The sequence below is a fragment of the Theropithecus gelada genome, chromosome X (assembly GCF_003255815.1).
Source record: "Theropithecus gelada isolate Dixy chromosome X, Tgel_1.0, whole genome shotgun sequence".
NCBI lineage: Eukaryota > Metazoa > Chordata > Mammalia > Primates > Cercopithecidae > Theropithecus > Theropithecus gelada.
Window position 1 is genome coordinate 99,744,252 of NC_037689.1, and position 7,855 is coordinate 99,752,106.

Below are 7,855 nucleotides of genomic sequence, written 5' to 3' on the forward strand. Positions count from 1 at the left end.
GGGGGAGGGATTGCATTGGGAGTTATACCTGATGTAAATGACGAGTTGATGGGTGCAGCAGACCAACATGGCACAAGTATACATATGTAACAAACCTGCACGTTATGCACATGTACCCTACAACTTAAAGTATAATAATAATAAATAAATTTTAAAAAAAAAAGAAATCTATTGCTATAATTAATTAAAAAATAGTTAAAGGAGGAAAACCGTGTGATCATCTTTATAAATGCAGAAAAGGAATGTGTCAATGTTTATCACTGAATCTGGCTTTTTAAAAGCCTTTATAAAATTGATAAATATATCTCAAGTCCAAAGCTAGAATCATTTATGGGGACATACTATAGAAGCATTTTCAGCAAATCAGGAACAATGTAATAATGCTATTGCCACTATATTTTAAAGCAGTTCTGGAAGTACTAGTCAGATGCAATTAAATGTGAGAAAGAAAGCAGTAGACACAGCAAACGAGTTCAGTAAGTGCCCAGCTATAGGATTAATATATAAAAATCAATAGCTTTCCTGTGACTAAAAACCAGCTAAAAGAGCAAGGAGGTTTTTCTTTATTACTGCATTTCCTAAGGAGCTCACCACTAAGTCTCTGTTGTCCAAATATGTGAAAAGCAATCATTTTCTTGAGGATTAAGAAACAATAATGTATCCTGATGTGATGAACTGACATCCAACTGAAGCTTGATAAAAATTATTTCCTTCCTTTTGGAAGCTCTGACTTCACCTTCCACTCTCCTAAACTGGAGTTCAAATCTCAGCTAAGGCCCCAGTATGATCTGCAGTAGGTCTCTGATGGAACAGAAGCCTTTCTTGATGCCTGTGGATGAATGAACTAGTAAGAGCATGGCTGGTGTTGGGACTCCTCAGATCTGCATGTCCTTAACAACTCACTGACAGCAATCCCTGAAAGTGAAGTGGCTGTCTCCAAACCCAGACCAGAAACAGTGAAAGGATCAGCTCAGAACAGTGATCTCAATACTCTAGTTCCTGATTCTGGTTAGTGGTCTTTAAATGTTTATCATCTTAACTGTTACTCCTCTTGTGACTTCCCTTCTTATATTGTTCCACCCCCCGACACACATACACAATGATCAAGTTATAGATGGCTGAAGGCATAACAGCTGGTCTCCACTCTTCTTAGCCATATGTCCTGGAAGTTTCCAGTTAAAGAGAAACCGAGACTGTTTATGCAGTTTTTTCTACTATATAAAAAGGTGCATAGATTATGACTAACTAATGTGGAATTAATTTCTTTTCTTTTTCTTTATACTTAGTTGCACCTACTAAACTGCCTTGGTATCCTATTGCCTTGTCACTGGGTTGAGTAACTGAGGCTATTCTCTAAGAAAATGGGAACCAGAATAGATCTAAATACTCAAGTTCAAAGTTGCAGGTAAAAAGAAAAGCAAAAGCAAGTCCAGGAGCATATCAGTGAGCTTTCCTTGAAGCAGGAGGGAAGGGTAGGGGAGCTGAAGATGGAGAACCAAACCCAGTGCTCCTGGATGGAGAGGAAGCTGTTAAGGACATGGCTGGACTCTGCTATCCAGGACTGAGGACCAGGAAACCTCATAAAGTTTGTGAAGATTTTCAGCGTCCTCATGGGATAGGACTAGCAGAGGACATGGCACCCAGACAAAACCCAAGGCATTTGTACAATTGTCCCTCAGTATCTGTGGAGAATTAATTCCAGGGCACCCTCACCCTGTTCCTCCATTCCCGCCCCTGTGGATACCAAAATCCATGGATGCTTAGGTCTCCAATATAAAATGGTGTACAAAAAGACAAATACCGAATGTTCTCACTTATAAGTGTGAACTAAATAATGTGTGCACACGGACATAGAATGTGATAATAGACAATGGAAACTCAGAAAGATGGGAAGTTGAGGGAGGTAGATGATGAGAAATTACTTAATGGGTACAATGTATGTTATTCTGCTGATGGGTACACTAAAAACCAAGACCTCACTATTATGGAATATAGCTATGTAACAAAACTACATTCATACTCCATAAATATATACAAATAAAAAAATGTAGTAAAAAAGTAAAATGGTGTGGTATTTGCATATAACCTAGGCACATCCTCTGATATTGTTTAAATTATCTTTAGACTCTTTGTAATGCCTAATACAATACAAATGCTATGTAAATAGTTGTTATATTGTATTGGTTTTAATTTGTGTTATTTTTATTGTTGTATTGTTATTTTTTATTGTTTTTTTTTCCTGAATATTTTCTATCTTCAGTTGATTGAATCCATAGACACAGAACTGGTGGATATGGAGGGCTGACTGTGTTCTCTTTTTCTTGAATCTCTGTCCTTATCCCTTTCCTCCCTAGTTCGCTACCTTGGGTTCAGTCCTAATTTAGAGCCCTAGTGGGACTGGCTGCCAGCTGGGATCATGGTCCTATTTTCTTATGTACAGGGTGACGGTGTTTCAAATACTTGCTGGAACTATGCAGAGATGTCTAGATTGTTCTTTATCTACAGACACACAGACAGTAAAGACACTGCAGATTGCTGTTGGCTCCAATGTCATTCGTGACGCAGGGCCCTGGTTTTCCAGTTTATTACTGTATGATTTTGCTCTTAGGGGATTCCATAACACCTGTTTCTATCTACATTATTCTTCTGTCACAAATCAACATACAGTCAGCAATTATAACAGTATGAAGGGATGGGGAAAAAAGAATGGGAGAGGCTGAGGCAGCTCATCCCTGAAGATATAACTAGACAGATAGGGTGGAACAAGATGGCCAAATAGAAGGCTCCACCAATCATCCTTTCTACAAGGATACCAATTTTAAAACTATCTATACAAAAAAAGCCCTTTCATAATAACCAAATCATGTGAGCACTCACAATACCTGGTTTTTACTTTACATAGCTGAAAGGGGCACAGAAAAGGGTAAGAAAGATAGTTTTGAATTATGGACACCACACTTCCCTCATCCTATGGCAGCAGCTGTGTGGCACAGAGAGAGAATCTGTGCACTTGGGAGAGGGAGAGCACAGGAATTGTGACACATTGTGTTGAACTCAGTGCTACACTGTCACAGCAGAAAGTAAAACCAGGCTGAACTCAGCTGATGCCCACCTATGAGGGAGCATTTAAACCAGCCCTAGCCAGAGGGGAATTGCCCTTCCCAGTGGTTGGAACTCCAGTTCTGGCAAGCCCTGTCACTGCAGGCTAAAGTGTTTTGGGGCCCTAAATGAAGTTGAAAGGCAGTCTATGCCACAAGTACTGCTATTCCTAGCCAAGTCATAGTGCTGAACAGGGCTCAGAGCCAGAAGACTTGGGGGACATGTGACCTACTGAGACATCAGCCTGGGCAGCTAAGGGAGTGCTTGTGCCACACCTCCCTCAACCCCAGGCTGCACAGCTCATGACTCCAAAAAGACCCCTTCATTCCACTTTAGGAGAGGAGAGGAAAGAGTAAAGAGGACTTGGTCCTGCATCTTGGATATCATCTCAGCCACAGCAGGATAGGGTACCAGGCAGAGTCCTGAGGCCCTAGCTCCCAGATGACATTTTTAGACATACCATGGGCCAGAAGGGAACCTGCTTCCTTGAAGGGAAGGACCCTGTTCTGGCAGGACCTATCACTTGCTGTTTGAAGAGCCATTGGGCTCTGAATAACCAGCAGCAATACCCTGGTAGTTCGCCATGGGCCTTGGGTGAGCCTCTGAGACTTCCTGACTTCAAGTGAGACTCAGCACATTACCAGCTGTGCTGGCTATGGAGAAAGACACTTTCTTCTTGAGAAAAGTGGAGGAAAAAGTAAAGGAGACTTCCCCTTGCACCTTAGGTACACACTTGGCCACAGCGGGGTGGAGCACCAAGCATGTGCTTGGGGTCCCCAATTCAAGGCCTTGGCTCTTTGACACCATTTCTGGACCTGCCCTGGGCCAAAGGGGAGCCCACTTCCCTGAAGGGTGAGCTCCAGACCAGGTAGCATTCACCACAAGCTGAGTGAAGAGCCCTTGGGCCTTAAGGCAACATTGACAGTAGCCTGGCAGTACCCACCATGGGCCTATGGTGGAGGTGGCCATGGCGTGATGCTCCTCTGCATGTGGAAAGGGGAGGAAAGAGGGAGAAGAACGGTGTCTCATGGTTTGAGTGCTAGCTCAGCTGCAGTACAGTAGAACACCAGGTAGATCTCTAAGGTTTTTGACTTCAGTTCCTATTCTTGGATGGTACCTCTGGATCTGCCCAGGACCTGGGATAAATTGACACCCTGAAGGGAGGGACACAAGTCTGCTCCACCACCTGCTGATTATATAGCCTCAAGGCCTTGAGTGAACATAGGCAGTAGCCAGGTAATGGTTAATGGTTACAGTGGGCTTTGGGCAAGACCCAGTGCTGCACTGGATTTAGGTCTTACCCAGCACAGTCCCAGTGATGGTGGCCACAAAGGTGCTCATGTCACTTCACCCTCAGCTCCAGGCAGCTCAGAACAGAGAGAAAGAGAGATTCCATTTGTTTGGGAGAAAGTAAGGGAAGAGAACAAGAGTCTCTGCCTGGACATTGGGAGAATTCTTCTGGATCTTATTCAAAACCATCAAGGCGGTACCTCTATGACTCTGCATGAACCACAGTGTTCCTAGGATTGGGGTGCCTCTTAATGCAGATGTGGCTTAGATCACAACACTGAAGTCATCTCAAATTCCTAGAAAACCTTACCAAGAAGGATGGGTACAAACAAGCCCAGACTGCAAAGACTACGATAAACACCTAACTCTTCAATGCTCAAACATAAATATCTACAAGCATCAAGGCCATACAGGAAAACAGGACTGTACCAAATGAACTAAATAAGGCACCAGGGACCAATCCTGGAGAAACAGAGATATGTGACCTTTCAGACAGCGAATTCAAAATAGTTGTTTTGAGAAAACTCAATAAAATTCAAGATAACACAGAAGGAATTCAGAATTCTATCAGATCAACTTAACAAACAGATTGAAATCATTAAAAAGCATCAAGCAGGAATTCTAGGGTTGAAAACTGCAACTGACATACTGATATAGGTTGGATATTTGTCACTACCCAAATCTCATGCTGAATTGTAATCCCCTGTTGGAGGTGGAATCTGGTGGGAGGTGTTTAAATTATGGGGATGAATCCCTCATGAATGTCTTGGGACATCCCCTTGGTGATAAGTGAGCTCTCCTTCTGAGTTCACACAAGGTCTGTTGGTTTAAAAGTGTGTGGCACCTCCTAGCCCAGGCTCTCTCTCTTTCTCTCACCCCTGCTTTCGCCATGTGAAGTGCTTGCTCCCATTTTACCTTCTGCCATGATTGTAAGCTTGCTTCCTGAGGCCTCTGCAGAAGCATATGCCAGTACCATGTTTCCTGTAAAGCCTGGAGAACCATGAACCAATTAAACTTCTTTTCTTTATAAATTCCCCAGACTCAGGTATTTCATTATAGCAATGCAAGAATAACATAATATGCATCCTGAAGAATGTATCCGAGTATTTTAATAGCAGAATTGATCAAGTAAAAGAAAGAATTAGTGAGCTTGAAGATAAGCTATTTGAAAATAAACGGAGGAGATGAAAGAAAAAAGAATAAAAACAATGAAGCATGCCTACGGGATCTGGAAAATAGTCTCAAAAGGGCAAATGTAAGAGTTGGTCGCCTTAAAGAGGAAGTAGAGAAAGAGGAGTAGAAAGTTTATTCAAAAGGCTAATAACGAAAAATTTCCCAAACCTAGAGAAAGATATCAATATCCAAGTATAACTAGGTTATAGAGCACAAAGCAGATTTAGCTCAAAGAAGACTACCTCATGGCATTAAATAATCAAATTCCCAAAGGTCAAGAATAAAGAAAATATCCTAAAAACAGCAAGAGAAACAACAGGCTGGGCATGGTGACTCACGTCTGTAATCCCAGCACGTTGGGAGGCCAACGTGGGCAGATCACCTGAGGTCAAGAGTTTGAGACCAGCCTGGCCAACGTGGTGAAACTGTCTCTACTAAATACAAAATTTCTCTCTACAAAAATGTCTCTACTAAAAATACAAAAATTAGCCAGGCGTGGTGGCCGGTGCCTGTAATCCCAGTTACTTGGGAGGCTGAGGCAGGAGAATTGCTTGAGCCCGGGAGGCGGAGGTTGCAGTGAACTGAGATTGCACCACTGCACTCCAGCCTGGGCAAAAAGAGCAAGACTCCATCTCAGAAACAAAACAAAACAAAAACAACAAAAAACAAAAAACAAAACAAAACAAAAAACATACAATGGATCGCCAACATGTCTGGTAGCAGACATTTTAGTGGAAACTTAACAGGCTAGGAGAGAGTGGTGTGACATATTTAAAGTGCTAAAGTAAAAAAAAAAGTTTACCGTAATAGTGTATCCACTGAAAATATCCTTCAAACGTAAGAAGAAATAAAGACTTTCCCAGACAAACAAAAGCTGCAGGATTTAATCAATACCAGACCGGTCTTACAAGAAATACTAAAGAGAGTTCTTCAATCTGAAAGAAAAGGATGTTAATGAGCAATAAGAAATCATCTGAAGGTACAAAACTCACTGGAGACAGTAAGTAAATAGGAAAACGGAGAATATTGTAATAATGAAGCATATTCTCTGACCACAATGATATAAAACTAGAAATTAATAACAGGAAGAATTTTGGAAACTATACAAACATATGAAAATTAAACAATATGCTTCTGAATGACCAGTGGGTCAATGGAGAAACTAAGAAGGAAATTGAACATTTATTTTTAAACAAATGATAATGGCAACACAACATATCATAACCTCTGGAATAGAGCAAAAGCAGTACCAAGAGGGAAGTTTATAGCTGTAAGTGCCTACATCAAAAAAGATGCAACACTTCCAATAAGCAACCTAAAGATGCATCTTAAAGAAATAGAAAAACAAGAGCAAACGAAACTCGAAATTAGTAGAAAAAAAGAAATAATAAAGATCAGAACGAAAATAAATAAATTTGAAATGAAGAAAACAACACAAAACATCAATCAAACAAAAAGTTGGTTTTTTGAAAAGTTAAAATTGACAAACCTTTAGCCAGATTAACTAAGAAAAATATAGATAAAATCCAAATAAGTAAAATCAGAGATGAAAAAGGAGACATTACAACTGATACTGCAGAAATTCAAAGGATCAGTAGTGGCTACTGTGAGCAACAATATGCCAATAAATTGGAAAATCTAGAAGAAATGGACACATTCCTAGACATACGCAATCTACCAAGATTGAAAGAGAAAAAAATTCAAAACTTGAACAGACCAATTTTAACAAGTAATGGGATTGAAGTCACAATAAAAAGTCTCGTAGTAAAGAAAAGCCTGGGACCCAATGGCTTCACAGTGAATTTCTACCAAACATTTAAAGAAGAACTAATACCAATCCTATTCAAACTGTTCCAAAAAGTAGAAAAGGAGGGAAGGTGATACCAAAAGCAGAAAAAGACACATCAAAAAAAAAAAAAAAAAAAAAAAAAAAAAAAACCAGGAAAGAAAAAGAAAACTTCAGGTCAATATGTCTGATGAATATTGATGCAAAAAAAAATCCTCAACAAAATACTAGCAAACCAAATTTAACAATACATTAGAAATACCATTCATCATTACCAAGTGGGATTTATCCCAGAGATGCAAGGATGGTTAAACATATGCAAATCAATCAGTGTGATACATCATATCCACAGGATGAAGGGTGAAAACCATATGATCATTTCTATTGATGATGAAAAAGCATTTGATAAATTTCAACATCCCTTCCTGAATAAAAAAAGAACAAAACTGGGGATAAAAGGAACATACCTAAACATAATAAAAGCCATATATAACAGACACATAGCTA